This window comes from Muntiacus reevesi, chromosome 11, assembly GCF_963930625.1.
Source record: "Muntiacus reevesi chromosome 11, mMunRee1.1, whole genome shotgun sequence".
Lineage (NCBI taxonomy): Eukaryota > Metazoa > Chordata > Mammalia > Artiodactyla > Cervidae > Muntiacus > Muntiacus reevesi.
This window is the reverse complement of record NC_089259.1, coordinates 49,365,445-49,381,894: the sequence shown is the minus strand read 5'-3', so window position 1 is coordinate 49,381,894 and position 16,450 is coordinate 49,365,445. Positions and strand designations below refer to the sequence as shown.

Sequence of the window (16,450 nt, the reverse complement as noted above, 5' to 3'; positions counted from 1 at the left end):
TTCCTCAAAGAATGACTATTCTTAAACTATCGCCTTCGCTGACGGAGGCTGAACAGACATGGATTAATTAACACTTCAGACGTTGAGTCTTTCACACTGCAGCAAAGGTAATACAAAATAGAGATTAAAATCCATCCTTATTCTTTTTGTTCTTTTCAAAGAGGAACGCACAGCGTTCCTCGAGGACCACTCCCAGCACACCGGTTTTTCTGTGAGACACGGTAAAGAAACAAAAAGACAAATTCTCGTCTTGAAAGGGAATGTGATTTCTAACAGCCGCTAGGGGGCAGTCAGAACACTGGCCAATGTAGCCAGGCAAGTCCCTGGATCCGAACCTTAAAATGAAAGCTGTTTTGCAGGATTTTAGAAGTGTTTGATTGTTTAGCTGCGGGCTGGGGCGGGGAGACAAAGTGTTTTCTTGATTGCATTAACATGCTATTAATGGGACACTAGGAGTCAGCAGTAAAAATATCACACAAGCCTGCAAGGATTTTCACTTGCACACATTTCCATGGCAGGGTGATGACAGTTCTCAGCCTGCCCTGTGCCTTCGGAAGGGGAGTTAAGAGGACACTGAATCAGCACCTGTGATGTAATGAGGTCAGTCCCTCAATCCCCTCTGATTTAACTCTGCTTCCCAAACAGCAAAGGATCAAGCATAACGCACCAAAACACAGAACATTCATAGGCAGCTGCGTTGGTGGATGGTTTGCTGTCTACGTGTGTGTTATTAATGTAAGCGATGTCGTTTTGGATTCCAAAATCAGAATTATTACTCTAAAAAAAAAAAAATTCCCATAGTGCCATTTAACCCATGCTATTTGTGGGAAGTGAGGAAAAAATGACTCACGAAATTGCTAAAACGTGTGTGAAAATGCAGATAAAATGGTGACAGACACTGAAGCACTCAGTTCTTAATTTTTTTTCTTTTTAAAAAGTTATTTATTTTTAATTGAAGGATAATTACTTTACAGTGTTGTGTTGCTTTCTGCCATACATCAACATGAACCAGCCATAGGTATACATATATTCCCTCTTTCTTGAACTTCCCTCCCACCTCCCACCCCTCCCTACCCCTCTAGGTTGTCACAGAGCACCAGGTTTGAGCTCCCTGCTATCTGTTTTACACTTGAGAATGAATATGTTTCAATGCTACTCTCTCCATTCATCCCACACCTCCTTTCCTGTGTCCACAAATCTGTTCTATGTCTGCTCCTCTATTGTTGCTCAGTCATGTCCAATTCTTTGCAACCCTGTAGACTGTAGCACCCCAGGCTTCCCTGTCCTTCACTATCTCCTGAAGTTTGCACAAATTCATGTCCATAGAGTTGGTGATGCTATCCAGCCATCTCATCCTCTGCTGCCCTTTTCTCTTTTGCTTTCAATCTTCCCAGCATCAGAGTCTTTTCCAGTGAGTCGTCTCTTCTAATCAGGTGGCCAAAGTATTGGAGCTTCAGCTTCAGTATCAGTCCTTCCAGTGAATATTCAGAGTTGAAATCCTTATCACTACATTACAAATGGGTTCATCAGTACCATTCTAGAGTCCATATGTCTCCCTTAATATATGATATTTGTTTTTATCTTTCTGACTCACTTTACTCTGTATAACAAATGCTAGGTTCATCCACCTCACTAGATCAGTTCTTATTCCTTAAAAATCTTTTCAAAAGGAGAATAGGGCTAGGAGTGAGGAGGAGTGAACAGGAATTAATACTAAGCATAATTCTAAGCATAATGAACAGGAATTAATTCTAAGCATAATCCTAGACCTTACAGATAAGAAGTATTTCAAGGTTCTCAGCATAGACTATTTTCCATTATTTCTAGTCTCTAATTTTTCTCTTAACCATTTTAAAGTAAAAACAAAAGTCTTTATACCATGATATTACATCCAAAAGGCTTTTTCCATATCAGTGACTGTTCAACTGACCGTGAAACTGTGACGATACATGTAGTTTGCAAATGTTAAAAGTAACCAAAGAATCTCCAGGGATTCTAGGTATGAATGTAATGAATAAGGACAGAACACATTCGCTTTTCTGAAGCAGAGGTCAGCCAGCAGGTGTTGGGATTTCCCTGGACAGCACCCTGGCTCCTTGCAGGAAAAAGTTTTAGGCACTTGAAGTTGAGACAGTGGGAAATAACCACGTCCTTGTTCCTTCAGAGAGAGATGACTAATCCTAACTTGCTGACAGTAAAAAAGAATAAGTGTGATGCTTAGGTCCAAGACAGTTTTTCTCACCATCTGTCCAAAACAGAGCTGCAATATACTGAACATATTTACTTATATTTTTGTTAGGAAATATGTACTTTTCAGACGAATGGAAAACAATAGAAAAGCAAATCATTTGGTCTAATGGAAACCATCTTACAATGGGTCTTCTGAGTATATTTTATTCTAAACTCATCTCTAAGTATCTAAGTGGAAAAAGATAATCTTTGTGACCTTGGGTTTGCCTTTCCTTTTCCTTCTACAGAGCAGGTTTGCAAGGCAGGAGTAGAATCAGGTGGGCTTTCCTGGTGGCTCAGTGGTAAAAGAATCTGCTTGCAATACAGGAGACGCAAGTTTGATCCCTGGGTCAGGAAGATCCCCAGAGGAGGACATGGCAACCCACTGTAATATTCTTGCCTGGAGAGTCCCATGAACAGAGGAGCCTGGAAGGCTATAGTCCACGGGGTCACAAAGAGTCAGACATGACTGAAGCTACTTAGCACATACACAGCAGAATCAGGCAGGCCTTAAATATTTGGCCACTTGGATTTACTGGAGTTGTTCCACTTACTGTAAGAGGCAGGGGAATTTGGAGTAGTGATTCCTAAGATTCCTGAGGAGGTCTTCATAGGCTACATAGGTTCTGAGCACCAAAGGGGTTCTGTATATCTGGTTACTACTGAAGGCAAAGAATCTAGCCTACACTGTGTAAATTTCAGGACAGGTTGTAAACTCAGTCAGTCACATGTAAGTTAAAAGTTCAGATGCTAAAGTACATGTACATTTGAGACTTGGGGCACCCAGTTAAAACATGCAATGATTCTAGACATTCCTCTTTGAAGCTTCTCTAGTCTCACCAGGAGAGATATGCACCCCTGTAGCCTGTAACTGTATCTTTCAGATGGCCCTGTGCATCTTATATTATAGTTACTGTAAAGTCCTAAAACACTGGGTGGTGTCTCATGCACCATTCATTTCTCCTGGACCCCATGGACTATAGCCTGCTAGGCTCCTCTGTCCATGGGATTCTCCAGGCAAGAATGCTGGAGTGGGTTGCCGTGTCCTCCTCCAGCCTGGACTGTCTTATATATTTGTAATTCAGTGAATGTTGACCCAATGAACAAGATTGCAAAGATAGAAGGTAAGCCAGAGGTGGGACTCAGCCAACACATTTGCCTGAGCACTTTGCTTCTAATGCAATTTAATCCCCCAGTCAGAGGCGAGAAGACCCAGCACTTCCTAGGATGGTTTCCACCTTGTTCACAGGTGTTGGTGCTGCCTCTGGTTGCCGTGTCTAGATGCACAAGCTAGTCAACTTCTGCAACAATGAAAGTAACCTTCAAGTTCTTGAGCTGTTGGACAATATTAATTTATTACTCCTCCATAGGCTGTATAGACTGGGTCATGTCTAGCACAGCATCTCTCATATTGCAGGTATGTTCTACAGAAGGAAGGAAGGAGAGAATGACTATATGGAAAGACATTAAGCTCTGGATTCTTGAATATAGACAGAATTTTCAAAACCAAATTGGCCCAATGGTTAGTGCAGGCCACTTGTTCTCTTTGGAAGCCCTTCCGGTCTCTTCTATCTTTACACTTAATGATACCATTGGAATGGGCCATAGAGCTCCCACGATGAGGTTTTCATAAAGTTCTATGTTTTAGGGAAAAGTTGGCCTCTTTGATCTTTTATCTGGTTTAAGCTCTATTTGTATAGAATAAGTGTTTCCACTTATTCTCTCCAGGCTCTGTTTGCTTCCCAAACCTCCTCCAGGTTATGGTATTTGTGAAACTGCTTGCACTTTACTTTTCCTATGTCCTCTGCCCAGAGGTTGATATATTCCTGTATTAGGAGTGAATACTGATAGATGTCGGGATAATCTGATATAACTAGAAGAAAAGAAAAATCACTAAACCTGGTGCCAAAACAAACCCTGAAATAAAATTCGCCTGTTTTTCACAGTTCAGAGGAAGATCTTAAAGTTTAATGGGATCCGTTATTCAACAAAACAGTGCAGAAAATGATCATAAGTATGGAAGACTTCCCTCATGGTCCAGTGGTTAAAAATCTGCCTGCCAGTGAAGGGGACATGGGTTTGATCCCCTGTTCAGGAAGATTCCACATGCCTTGGGGCAACTGAATCCGTGTACCAGAACTACTGAAGCCCAAGAGCCCTACAGCCCATGCTCTGCAACAAGAGAAGCCACCACCGCGATGAGAAGCCCGTGCGCTGCAACTAGGGAAAAGCCCGTGCACAGCAATGAAGACCCAGTGCAGCCATAAATAAGTAAATAAAACAAAGGACAAAAAGGTAAGTGTAGGGGTGTTTATATTCTACCTGGTATATAAGGAAAATTCTCCCTTCTTTCTCTCTCTCTCTCTCATTTGTTTATTTATTCTTTCATGATCGCACAAGTTAGCAAATAAACACAGGAGATTTTTTTCCTTTGAAAATATGAAAAATGGAGAAATGGGAAGGTGTCAAACATCCTGCAAAAATGACAAAGCATGTCTTCAATGTCCACTAAAACACTGATCATTATTTTGCCATGGGAAAAATGTACCATATTGGCAGAGTCACAATTCTGGTATATCAACCATGTATATTTTAACCTTCATTAGACTTTAATATAGCATATTTCATTTTTGTAACTTGATGTGTCAAACTGTAATGGTTTCCCACCTGAAGGGATCTTTGAGGACTTTGTATGTACCCTTTGAGACTGCAATATTTTTTCTTAGATTTTAGTTAAAGCCATTTGTGATTAACAAAGACTCATTCACTGCATCTATGCCAACAACTAGTTAGTTGTTCACCAAGTGAATTTTTCTTTCTCCCCAAGCACACTTCTGGGCAACATGTCACAGCTGGCTTTGCAGTTGAATAGAGCCCTGTGACTGGGTGTTGGTCAATAGAATATGAATGGAATGAACAGTATATGAATGGTAATACTGTATGAATAGAAATGTATATGACTCTCAGGGCTCACATACACACTACTCTCTCTTTTTTCCCCTTGCACCTAGTGAAAGAGAAGTCTAAAAAGAAAGGAAAAGATCTAGTGCCTACATTGCTGCTTGGAGGAAACCTGCCCAGTAGACCCAGCCAACCAGGTAAAGGCTTTAATATGTGTGACAAATAAACTTTATTTTGGATTTCTAATCCAAATTTTAAACTCTGAAACGTTAAAGTTCTGTATTATAGTAGTTGGCCTGTTCCAACTAATTCACCAGTCTGAGAAAATTAATGTTCTTCTATAGGTCTTTGCCAATGTGTGCTGGAATGGGAAACCAAGCTGCTGGGAACTGGTGTGAATATAGACACCTACTATTTTCTCCCATTTTCTGTCACTCATTCACAAAGGTCCAGACTAATATAATATAGCCCTGGCAAAGATACTATGAATATTCAATTCAAAAAAACATTTAGTAGGCAAAGCTATGTGCCAGAAACCAGGAAGTCTTCCTTTGATTAATCACTACATGGGAGTGGTAAATACTTGTCAAGAAAAAGGGTGGGGACCCAGAAAATGCACAGCTTAATAAAATAATTAACTAAAAGCTTGGGTAGGCAGAAATAAACCAGGTGTGAAGAAATTGAGGAGGAAGGAAGGAGGAATACCAGAAGAAGGAAGTTCAGAAGAGGAATAGGAACTGGATGGAGCTTGAACCGATTCCTGAAAGCACTTCAGAGGATTTTCAAAGGGACACTGAGGTCTTGCCAAGGGATAAGGAGAAAACAGGATCAAGCACCAATGTTGGATCTGATCCCTTCAGACTTACCATCATCATTCCCCTTCTTCTTCAATTTTCCTTCATAAATCTTATTTTCTAACCCTTTAATTGTCATTTCGTTCCCTTACAGTAGATACAGTACTAAGTTGCTTCAGGCAACTTTTTGCAACACTATGGACTGTAGGCCACCAGGCTCCTCTGTCCATGGGATTCTCCAGGCAAGAATACTGGAGAGGGTTGACATGCCCTGTTCTAGGGGATCTTCCCGACCCAGGGATCAAACCCAAATCTCTTGAGTCTCCTGCATTGACAGGCGGGTTCCTTACCACTAGCGCCACCAAGGAAGCTGTTAGCTCCCTTTTAAAGTAGATAGTCTGTTTCCTGGTTTTGTATAGATGATTTTAATTGTAATCCCTTAAACTAGATACAAGCTGGAAGACTAATGAGGAGAAGCACCTCCCCATACTTTCCCAAGCCATGCTCCATAGTCACCTGTCAAGGTACACCCCGGGTGTCTTGTCAGAGTCTTAAGGGAACTGTCACACGAATCAAGCAGCAGCAATTTCTGGATCTTTTTCTACCACAGTGAAGCACAGACCATTGTGCAGAGCCTTGAATTTCTATGCAATCCTTTTGGTAAAATATGAAAAAAAAAAATCCTGTCCTAATTGTTGTGACTCTTTGGAATTGGCTGCCACCAAGAAAGGTTGAGCAATCTATTTCTCTGAAGGGAACGCCCAACTTTCTGGGAAAATTTAGGCACATTCCTTCCTAGAAAAGAAGGGAGGGGCTAGGTGACCCTCAGCAGATTTTTTAAACCCAACTATCTAAAAAAGTTTTTCTTCAGACTGTCTAATTAGCTGCATTGTATGTCAACCATTGAAATAAGCCTGGATTGGATTTCAAATCCTGCATTAGTCCCACTTTACAACCTTTCAGATATTTTTCCACAAATGAGAGTGAAGTGTTTGTCACTCAGTCGTGTCCAGCTCTTTTGAGACCCCATGGACTGTAGCTGGCCAGGCTCCTCTGTCCATGGGATTTCCCAGGCAAGAATACTGGAGTGGGTAGACATTCCCTTCTCTAGATCTTCTCAACCCGGGGATCAAACCCGAGTCTTCTGCACTGCAGGCAGATCGTTTACCATCTGGGCCACCAGAGAAGCCCACTTTACAATTATGACGTGGTAAGGTTGTGAGAATTTTGATTTGATGTTGCCCGTTGGTTTGATGTCTTCAAACCATTCACAGTGTCTTTATGAATACATCTTTTAGCCCTGATACTTAGTTTGGTAATAGCCTCACTTGTATAGCCAGGTAGATCACTTTATCTAAGGCTTCCAAGACTTGGATACTGAGGGCCTAGAACTAGTGTTTTTTTTCAAAGAATAATTAGGCAGAGACTGGACTCTTGACCTTATCCCTTCTGAGTCAAACATGTTTGAGTAGCTTAGGTAACTCTGCCCTCTGGATCTTTTTTTCTGAAATGAGTGCATTAACTAGACCAGGTTTCTTTCATCTTTACTCCTTTGGATAGAAATAGAGAAGGATAGTTACACAGGCAGTTTTAGAAGTCCCACTAGGGGATTGTAGATAGAGAAATTTAGGGAACTTTGGGAGACCACTGTAAGCTCAGAAAGCTATGGGAAGGAAGGAAGTAGACTTATTTAACTACAAAGTCATCAATAAAAGCACGAGACATACTCCAGGTTATTAAGTAAAAAAACAATGAGGCCTGCATCCTGCTGATGAAGTCTAGCAAGAAATTGATCCTTAGAACCAAGGACAAGAATATAAGGGAAAGGTGACTTTCCAAAGTAGGAGACCCTCATTATACTGAGACCTGAGATTACTTAACATACTTTAGTTTGTGTTACCACTCTCCTACTGATTTGAATAAGCATGGAGACAGTCCTAGTTCGACTTCATAGGGTCATATACTCTCCTGCCCAGTGCAAAAGAAGAGTTAGGGAAGTCAGCCAGACATCTACTGAAAGAATGAGGAAGGAGGTGGTCTTCCCTCTCCCCACTTCCTTTTCTTTAAAATTTATTCATTTTTAATTGGAGGATAATTGCTTTACAATATTGTGTTGGTTTCTGCCATACATCAACATGAGTCAGTCATAGGTTATTCATACGTCCCTTCCCTCTTGAACCTCCCCCCCCACCCTTTTGCACCCCTCTAGATTGTCACAGAGCCCTGACTTGAGTTCCCTGAGTCATATAGCAAATTCCCACTGGCTGTCTATTTTTACATATGGTAGTGTATGTTTCCCTGCTACTCTCTCCATTTGTCCCACCCTCTCCTTCCCTCTATCACCCTGTGTCCATAAGTCTGTTCTCTATGTCTGCCTCTCCAATGCTGCTCTGCAAATAGGTTCATCACTACCATCTTTCTCGATTCCATATATACGCGTTAGTATACGATTATTTGTTTTCCTCTTTCTGACTTACTTCACTCTGGTATAACAGGCTCTAGGGCCATTACAGAGTATTGAGTCGAGTTCCCTGAACTGTACAGTAAGTCCATATTAATTTTTTATTTTGTGTACAGTGGTGTATAAATGTCAATCCCATTCTTCAAATTTATCCCCCCTTACCTCCTGATAACCATAAGTTTATTTTCTACATCTGTAACTCTATTTTTATTTTATAGATAAGTTCATTTGCACTATTTTTTTTTTAAGATTCCACATATTACACAACATTTATCTTTCTGTGACTTACTTCACTCAGTATGACAGCGTCTAGGTGTTACTGCAAAGGGCATTATTCCAGGATTTTTTTTTTTTTTTTTTTTTAATGGCTGCTGCTGCTGCTGCTAAGTCGCTTCAGTCGTGTCCGACTCTGTGCGACACCATAGACAGCAGCCCACCAGGCTCCCCCATCCCTGGGATTTTCCAGGCAAGAGCACTGGAGTGGATTGCCATTTCCTTCTCCAGTGCATGAAAGTGAAAAGTGAAAGTGAAGTCGCTCAGTCGTGTCTGACTCCTAGCGACCCCATGGACTGCAGCCCACCAGGCTCCTCTGTCCATGGGATTTTCCAGGCAAGAGTACTGGAGTGGGGTGCCATTGCCTTCTCTGTTTTAATGGCTGAGTAATGGCTATACAGTCCATGGGGTCACAAAGAGTCAGACACAAGTGGGTGACTGAACAACAACAATAGCTATACACCAGAAACTAATGCAACATTGTAAACAACTATAGTCCAATAAAAATTTAAAATGACAAGTAAATATAAATTTTAAAATAAATTTTAGAAAAGCAATAAAAGTTCTGTCTCACCCATCCTTGCCTTTGCCCTGTTGATGACTTATTCCACTTTTGTGCTAATAACTTTCCTGAAACTTCCAAGTGTGGTTGTGCTTACATTATAAATGCTTTCAACTTTAAATTCAACACAATGCTACAAGTTATTGATTATTCTCTGTAATTATTGTTTTATTTTAAATCAGTTTATCTGTGGAAGAATTAATCATTTATGAAATTTTTCTCTCAAAACTTAACAAGAGACTCATAATAAAAGTGAACTAATTAAGAAGGAAAATTCTAGATGCTTTATATTCTGTCAAAATATGTCTAGGCTCTTGGAGTCATATTTTCTCACCTTTTACCACCATTCTGTGGGGAAAGACAACTCTTCTAAAATAAATCTCGTGCAAGTTTTTGAATGGTAATTTGAATTTTGAAACATTGGATAAATTACTGTGACTCTACTTTTAAAAAATGGAAAAATCATTCTCACTAGAGTATTTCTGGCATGAATCTTTGACACATAAAGATATTCACGATAGTTATTATCTCAGAAAGTAAACAGAAAAATAAACAACTTTTGAAGACATTATTAGCCTACTTTAAGTAAGTAGGCTACATTAGCCTACTAGCCTACTTTAAAAAGCCTTCTATTAGCCTACTTCAGAAAAATAAAAGAACAGTAAGATTCAAATATTCATAAGGGAACAAGAAATATATCACTGATTGGTGGGGTTCACCTTAGCAAAAGAAAATATTTCATAAATATCTTTAACTTGATGCCCAGCAGTACATTTTAAAATTCGTTCAGTAATAAAAAAGACATGATAATATCACATCTTTAACATCATGTACACTATATCCAAAAAAGAAATTTCCTAAAATGATAACAGTATTTTTCTTATTTTTCCTTCCATATTTGTAATTGTAAAACAAATGCTAGATGCAACTTTATTTTATGAATTCAGAGCCACACAAATACGTCTGAGTTGATGGTCTACCAAGAGAAACATCTTAAAAGAAGCGAAAAAAAAAAAAAAAAAAAGCACTTTTGGTGACATTTTATTTGGCCTTAAAGCAGTGGGGACACGGAAGTTTAGAGAAGTGGAATATATCTCCTTCTTAAATTAGGAAAAGGGATGAAAAGGAAGATGCAGCTAGAGTCTTTTTAAAAAAATAATGTTTTTGCCTGTGCTGGGTCTTTGTTGCTGCATGGGCTTTTCTCTTGGTGCAGAGCCTGGGCTCTAGGGTGCGAGGCTTCAGTAGTTGCAGCATGTGGGTTCAATAGTTGTGGCTCCCAGGCTCCAGAGCACAGGCTCAATAGTTGTGATGCATGGACTTAGTTGCCCTGTGGCACACGGAATCATCCTGGACCAGGGATTGAGCCTTTGTCTCCTGCATTGGCAGGTGGATTCTTTACTACTAAGCCACCAGGGAGGCCTAGAGATATTTAAACTCTTTTTCCCTTTTTAAATGTATTTTTTAAACTGTGATAAAATATATATAACATAAATGTTGCCATTTTAACCATTTTTAAGTGCATAATTCTGTGGCTTTAAAGTGAATGCACCATGTTGTTATGTAGCCATTACGTCTATCTATCTCTAGAATGTTTTTATCTTCCCAAACTTTAGCTCTACCCCCATTAAACACTAACTCTCCATCCCCGACTTCCCCAGCCCCCAGCAATCACTATCCTACTTTTCATCTCTATGAATTGAATTATTCTAGGTACCTTACGAAAGTGAAACATACAATATTTGTCCTTTTGTGACTGGCTTATTTCACATAGCATAATAGCCTCAACATGCATCTATGTTGTAGTATGCATCAGAATTTCATTCCTTTCTAAGGCTGAAAAATAGTCCACTGTCTGTAGTAGCCACCACATTTCCTTTGGTCATCTATCTGCCCATGGGTACCTGCATTGCTTCCATCTTTTGGCTCTTGTGACTTATGCTGTTTCAGTTCAGTTCAGTTGCTCAATCATGTCCAACTATTTGTGACCACATGGACAGCAGCACACCAGCCCCCTCATCCATCACCAACTCCCAGAGCGTGCTCAAACTCATGTTCATCGAGTTGGTGATGCCATCCAACCATCTCATCCTCTGTCGCCCCCTTCTCCTCCTGCTGTTTAAACTCTTTTAAAAAAATTTCTTGTAAGGCAGAAGTTTCTTGTAAAATATTGGCTAAAAAAATTTCTCAATAAGAGAAAACTGACACCTTTTATTTAAGGTGGAAACCTATATGGTCAAAGAAGAAACTGCATGTTATTCAGTAATCCTGTTAATACAATCACCTTCCTGCAAATTAAGGGTCATTTCACTAGAGAAAAAGTGTACTATCCTTTTAACCAACCTCCCTCCAGATCACCAAACAGTTTTAGAATTCATGTGATATAGAGATTGGATAACATCCTCCTTTGGTTACAAAATTTGAGCCACTGAAAGGTGACAACCATTTGCCAAATTCACCAAGAATAGTAACAAGAACAGAGAACGAATCCTTGTCTTCTAATTTTCCACGGAATTGGGTTTACACCAATTCTGTGGATACATGTAAGCCTCAGAGTCACAATGGTCCAAATGGGGGTAAATTTTAGGGTGAATTCAGGCCTACCTTAAACTCCACACTGGGAGGTTGATTATTCAGATTTCATTTTAATATGATCGCTTGCAATCAAGTTTTAAATGATGGACTCCCAAAACGTTCACATGTGTTATGCAAGACACCATAAAGATTATCTTGGGCAATCTGTCAATTTACATCAGGCCAAGAAGGAGTATTTTCCCATCACATCATATAGCCAGTTGCCTTAAATCATTTTGGGAAGAACAACGGTGATGGGTTAATTAGTAACATCCTACGTCTCCTTTTATGTCTAAAAGGATGATTCTAGCATAATTTGATGGTTTTCAAGGCAGCACACTAGGAAGTTTCACATTTTCAGGCTGCAGAAACTGAGTCCCATGAAGTTGAAAGAATCTGAACCTTTCATCTCAGGAACTGCTATTAAAATGGATGTGTTTATCAAAGGACAGATCTTGTTGATAGCTCATCTGATTGAACGCTTCTTGGAGACGAGCTATCCATATGGGAGAACCATCACATTGCTCAGTAATACATGCAGTTCCCTTCTTGCAAGTCTAGGGCTGTTTCCTTAGATGAAAATTATGGTCCTACCCTCCTGTGAGTGCCTTTCCTTCCAATCACTGTCTTAATGTTGCCCCTCAGTGTGATTTCATCTGAAAGGCAAGGAGGAGTAACTTTCAGGTTTCATGCTATAAGGAAATCATAATGAAATCCTCCACCGTTGCTTCTAAATTTTTGTCACTCAAAGGTGACATCTTATCATCTGTTTAAAAATACTGTGCTCAGTCTCTCAAACAATGTCACACAAAAAGAGCAAGCAAAAGGAAAAGAAAAGTCATTCACCTTTCTGTCTAATAAAGGATTCAACCTTTGCCGCAAATGCTGAGCAAACAGGTATTTCTTGCTTTAAGTCATCGGGGGTGTGAAAGATTCCCTTCACAATTCCAAACTTGTAAAATCAATAAATTATGGAAATTATTATTTATATTGCACAGAAATTCTTATGTTTTTCATATAAGGGCTCACTAAGCCTCAATTCTGCCTTCAGAATCTTGGATGAGTTCATTTCATTGACATTACTTTCTTGTGTTTTGTTTTAATAATGTATATTACAGCCACAATAACAAAAGCAAAGGAGTCTGGAAAATAAGATTCTCAGGTTTCCAGCCCTGTGATGAAGGGAGAGTATAAAAGTATGGAAATAAATGCCAATTTTATATATATATATATATAAATTATATATATTTACATATATATAAAGTATATATTTACATATATATATAAAGTATATATATTTACATATATATAAAGTATATATATATATTATATATTTACATATATATAAATTATATATATATATTTATATAGGCTTCCCTGGTGGTTCAGATGGTAAAGAAATTGCCTGTAATGCAGGAGACCCAGGTTCCATCCCTGGGGAAAGATCCCCTGGAGAAGAGAATGACTACACAATCCAGTATTCTTGCCTGGAGAATTCCATGGGCAGAGGAGCCTCTATATATATATAGAGTCATATATACATTGGAGACAGTCAGAATACAGAATATTTTCAATGTCACACACAGACACACACATACACGCATCTGCCAAGTTGGGTAGAGGGTTTCCTTTCTCACTTATCAGCTGTGCTAGCCTGAGGTCACATCATCCATACAGAAGGTTTCCTACATGGAACCATCTCTAGACTCTTTCACAGAGATGGTTGTAAACACCGCATTGTGAACATCCACTCACTTATTTTATTCTTGTACCCTCTGGTTAATGTTGTCACAGTTATGTAGCAATGCAGAGCTCACAAAAATTAAAAGAGAAAGCAAAACACACACACATAAAAAGCCAGTTAAGCTTGGCTATTCCATTTATGAATTAGATGAAGGAGGCTTTCTTCCTAAGACTGTCTAGAGCAGCCAGCTGGCTTGCATCTATAAGCCAGTTTCAGCATGTGCTCTTGTGTTTGCATCTGAGTAGTTTCTTATTTGGCAATATTTCTTGAATATCCACCCTAAAGCAAGACAAAGAGAAACCACAGACATTTCCCTGGATGAACATAGTTTTAGTTAGTTTCCTGAGCATATATTGAGCAGGAGGAACTTTACATACATTTATGTACATCGTTAAAATAAATCTTCAAGGCAAATATTATCCTCATTTTACAAAAAAAAATTAAAAAATAGAAACTAAGTATCTTGCAAAACCCCAATCCCAGTCTAATTACTGTTAACACAGAAACACATAAGAAAGTAGTACACCCACAGGCTCATCTGAAGAGCAGAAAGAATGCAGAGCAAAGCAGAGCAGGAGATGGTTGAAGACGAGTACCCAGAAAACCACTGGTTACTGAAGCAAATCAATTACCCCTGATCCCTTTTAAAAAGCAGAAACATAACACTTACACAAAACTCTTGCACTAATGCCTTATGACACTTAAAACAGTTATGTTTTAAATTTACATAATTGCTAGTTTAGCATTCACTTTTGCTTTCTAACATGTCAACTTTCTCTTAACAGTGGATCAGGCTGTGCTCCTCGTCTGGTCAGCCTTGGGAGCTGTTGGGATCTGTGGGAACAGAACAGGCTCTTGGCCAGTCAGATGGCTTCTCAGTGGCCAGCCGTGGGGACTTCCCTGCGTCGGAGGTCTCTCCAGAACCAGGAGTGGTTGGAGGAGAGCGAGGCCCTGAAGCCTGTAGCCGGCCACCCGGCCACCTCCAGCGGGGCCCTGGGACCCTGTGCAGACAGTTCCAGAGGCGGCTGCCCCTGAGAGCAGTCAGCCGCAACCTCGGGGTGGGCCCCTCCTGGAAACGCCTGGAAACCCCAGAGCCAGGGCAGCAGGGCCTCCGGGCAGCAGGGCCTCCGGGCTGCAGCTCGCTCAGCTAAGAGCACCTTGGGTGCCATGTCCCAGAGGATCCAGGAGTCCTGCCAAAGTGGCACCCAGTGGCTGGTGGAAACCCAGGTGAAAGCCACGAGGAGGAAGAGAGGGGCCCGGAAGGGCAGTAGCCCCCCAGCTCTCAGCCTGAGCTAGAGGAGCACCTGGCTATCTGTGGCCTCCCTTGCCCACTCATCCCTGGACCCCTGGGAGAAAGAGTACCACCGCCTCTCTGCCCAGATGGGCCCCCGTGCCCACCCCTGGCAACGGTCCAGGAGGGAGGCTGTCTTCCGGAGCCCTACTCCTCAGCAGAGCCCCTCTGCTCCCCTAGCGAGTCTGACAGTGACCTGGAGTCCGTGGGGGCAGGAATCCGGCACCTCCAGAAGGTGTCCCAAGAGCTAGATGAGGCCATCGTAGCAGAGGACAGTGGCGACCTGACTTTCTCTCATCCGAGACTGAGGACAGCGTCCTTCAGGATCCACACCTCCCGGGAGTTCCTGGAGGACCCAGGAATTGGTGGTGGCCCTGAGCTGCCGCAAACAAGGACGTGACTCACAAGGCCCCAGGTGGGGGCTGTTGGGGGCCTCTGCTCTCCTGTTTCAGCCACCTCCCGGCCCGCCAGGGGCCACCTGCCACAGCCTGCAAGCGACTCAGGGAGACCTCAGAGGGGTGGGGGGAACCATTCATTCGATTTCCCTCTAGGGCTTAGGAACTCAACGTATGAGCTTTACAGTAGCATCGTCTGTAACGTGAAGTGCAGGTGGCAGGTAATATTTGAGAGCTTGAGCTATGTATCCAGGAGTGGGGTCTACAAAGAGTTAGACGATATTATCACCAGTTCAGGGGCTCTTGAGAACCCAGATTTAGCCCTACTTCCCACACAAGAACCCCAGAAGGAGGGATGGGAGAGGTTTCCAGGCCCCAAGATCCTGGGTCCACAGGGACCTATTCTCATTCTCAGCACAGGGCACTGTGAGCATAGAGGGCACAGACTATTCAATAGTGATTTCTGCCCTTTGTAAATTATTTAAGAAATCTGCTTTGTCATTTTATTAGAAAGAAATCAGTGTATGACTTTCCTGGATAACACTGCTCTTTCATAAAAAAGACTCTTTCTGTAAAACACACACACACACACACACACACACACACAATGGATCATGTATTGATGGATTAGTATTATGCACTAAATTTTGACACCATACACATAAAAGCATTAAGAATTAAGAATCTGTGACTGTTAGAGGGCTTCCACTATGGCTCAGATGGTAAAGAATCTGGTTGCAATGCAGAACACCCAGGTTTGATCCCTGGGTCAAGAAGATCCCCTGGATAAGGGAATGACTACCCACTTTAGTATTCATGCCTGGAGAATTCCATGGACAGAGGAGCCTGAAGGGACACAGTCCATGGGGTTGCAAAGAGTCAGACATGACTGAGTGATTACTTCCAAGGAAAATTTGATGTTTAAGCTTGGACATATTATTATGTTTAAGCTTGGATGTATTACAAAGGACAATGTGATATGACCAGAGTTCACGGGATTCAGCTACAGCAAAGATAAAGTTCACCTTGACTGGCATAGGTACTAACAGTCCCAAGTTCCTGCCATTCATTAAGTTTACAGACTGGCCTCTGTAAATCACTGGTCAATTGTAGCCTCTCCAGTTCTGCCATCCTGGGAGCAGACCCAGTCAAAACATAGGGGACCATGAATAATAATCTAATAAATAAAACAGCTAGTTTGGAAATTTTAGGTCACAACCACTTTCTTG

The 16,450-nt window shown here is 41.1% G+C and overlaps 1 protein-coding gene and 1 pseudogene across 1 annotated transcript in view; one reads left to right on the top strand and one right to left on the bottom strand.

The window, feature by feature from the left end:
• The window catches only part of SCEL (sciellin), a 204,495-nt gene that overhangs the window by 178,540 nt on the left and 9,505 nt on the right, over positions 1-16,450 (bottom strand). The window lies entirely within an intron of this gene.
• On the top strand, positions 14,403-15,226 carry LOC136144139 (protein PIMREG pseudogene; annotated as a pseudogene).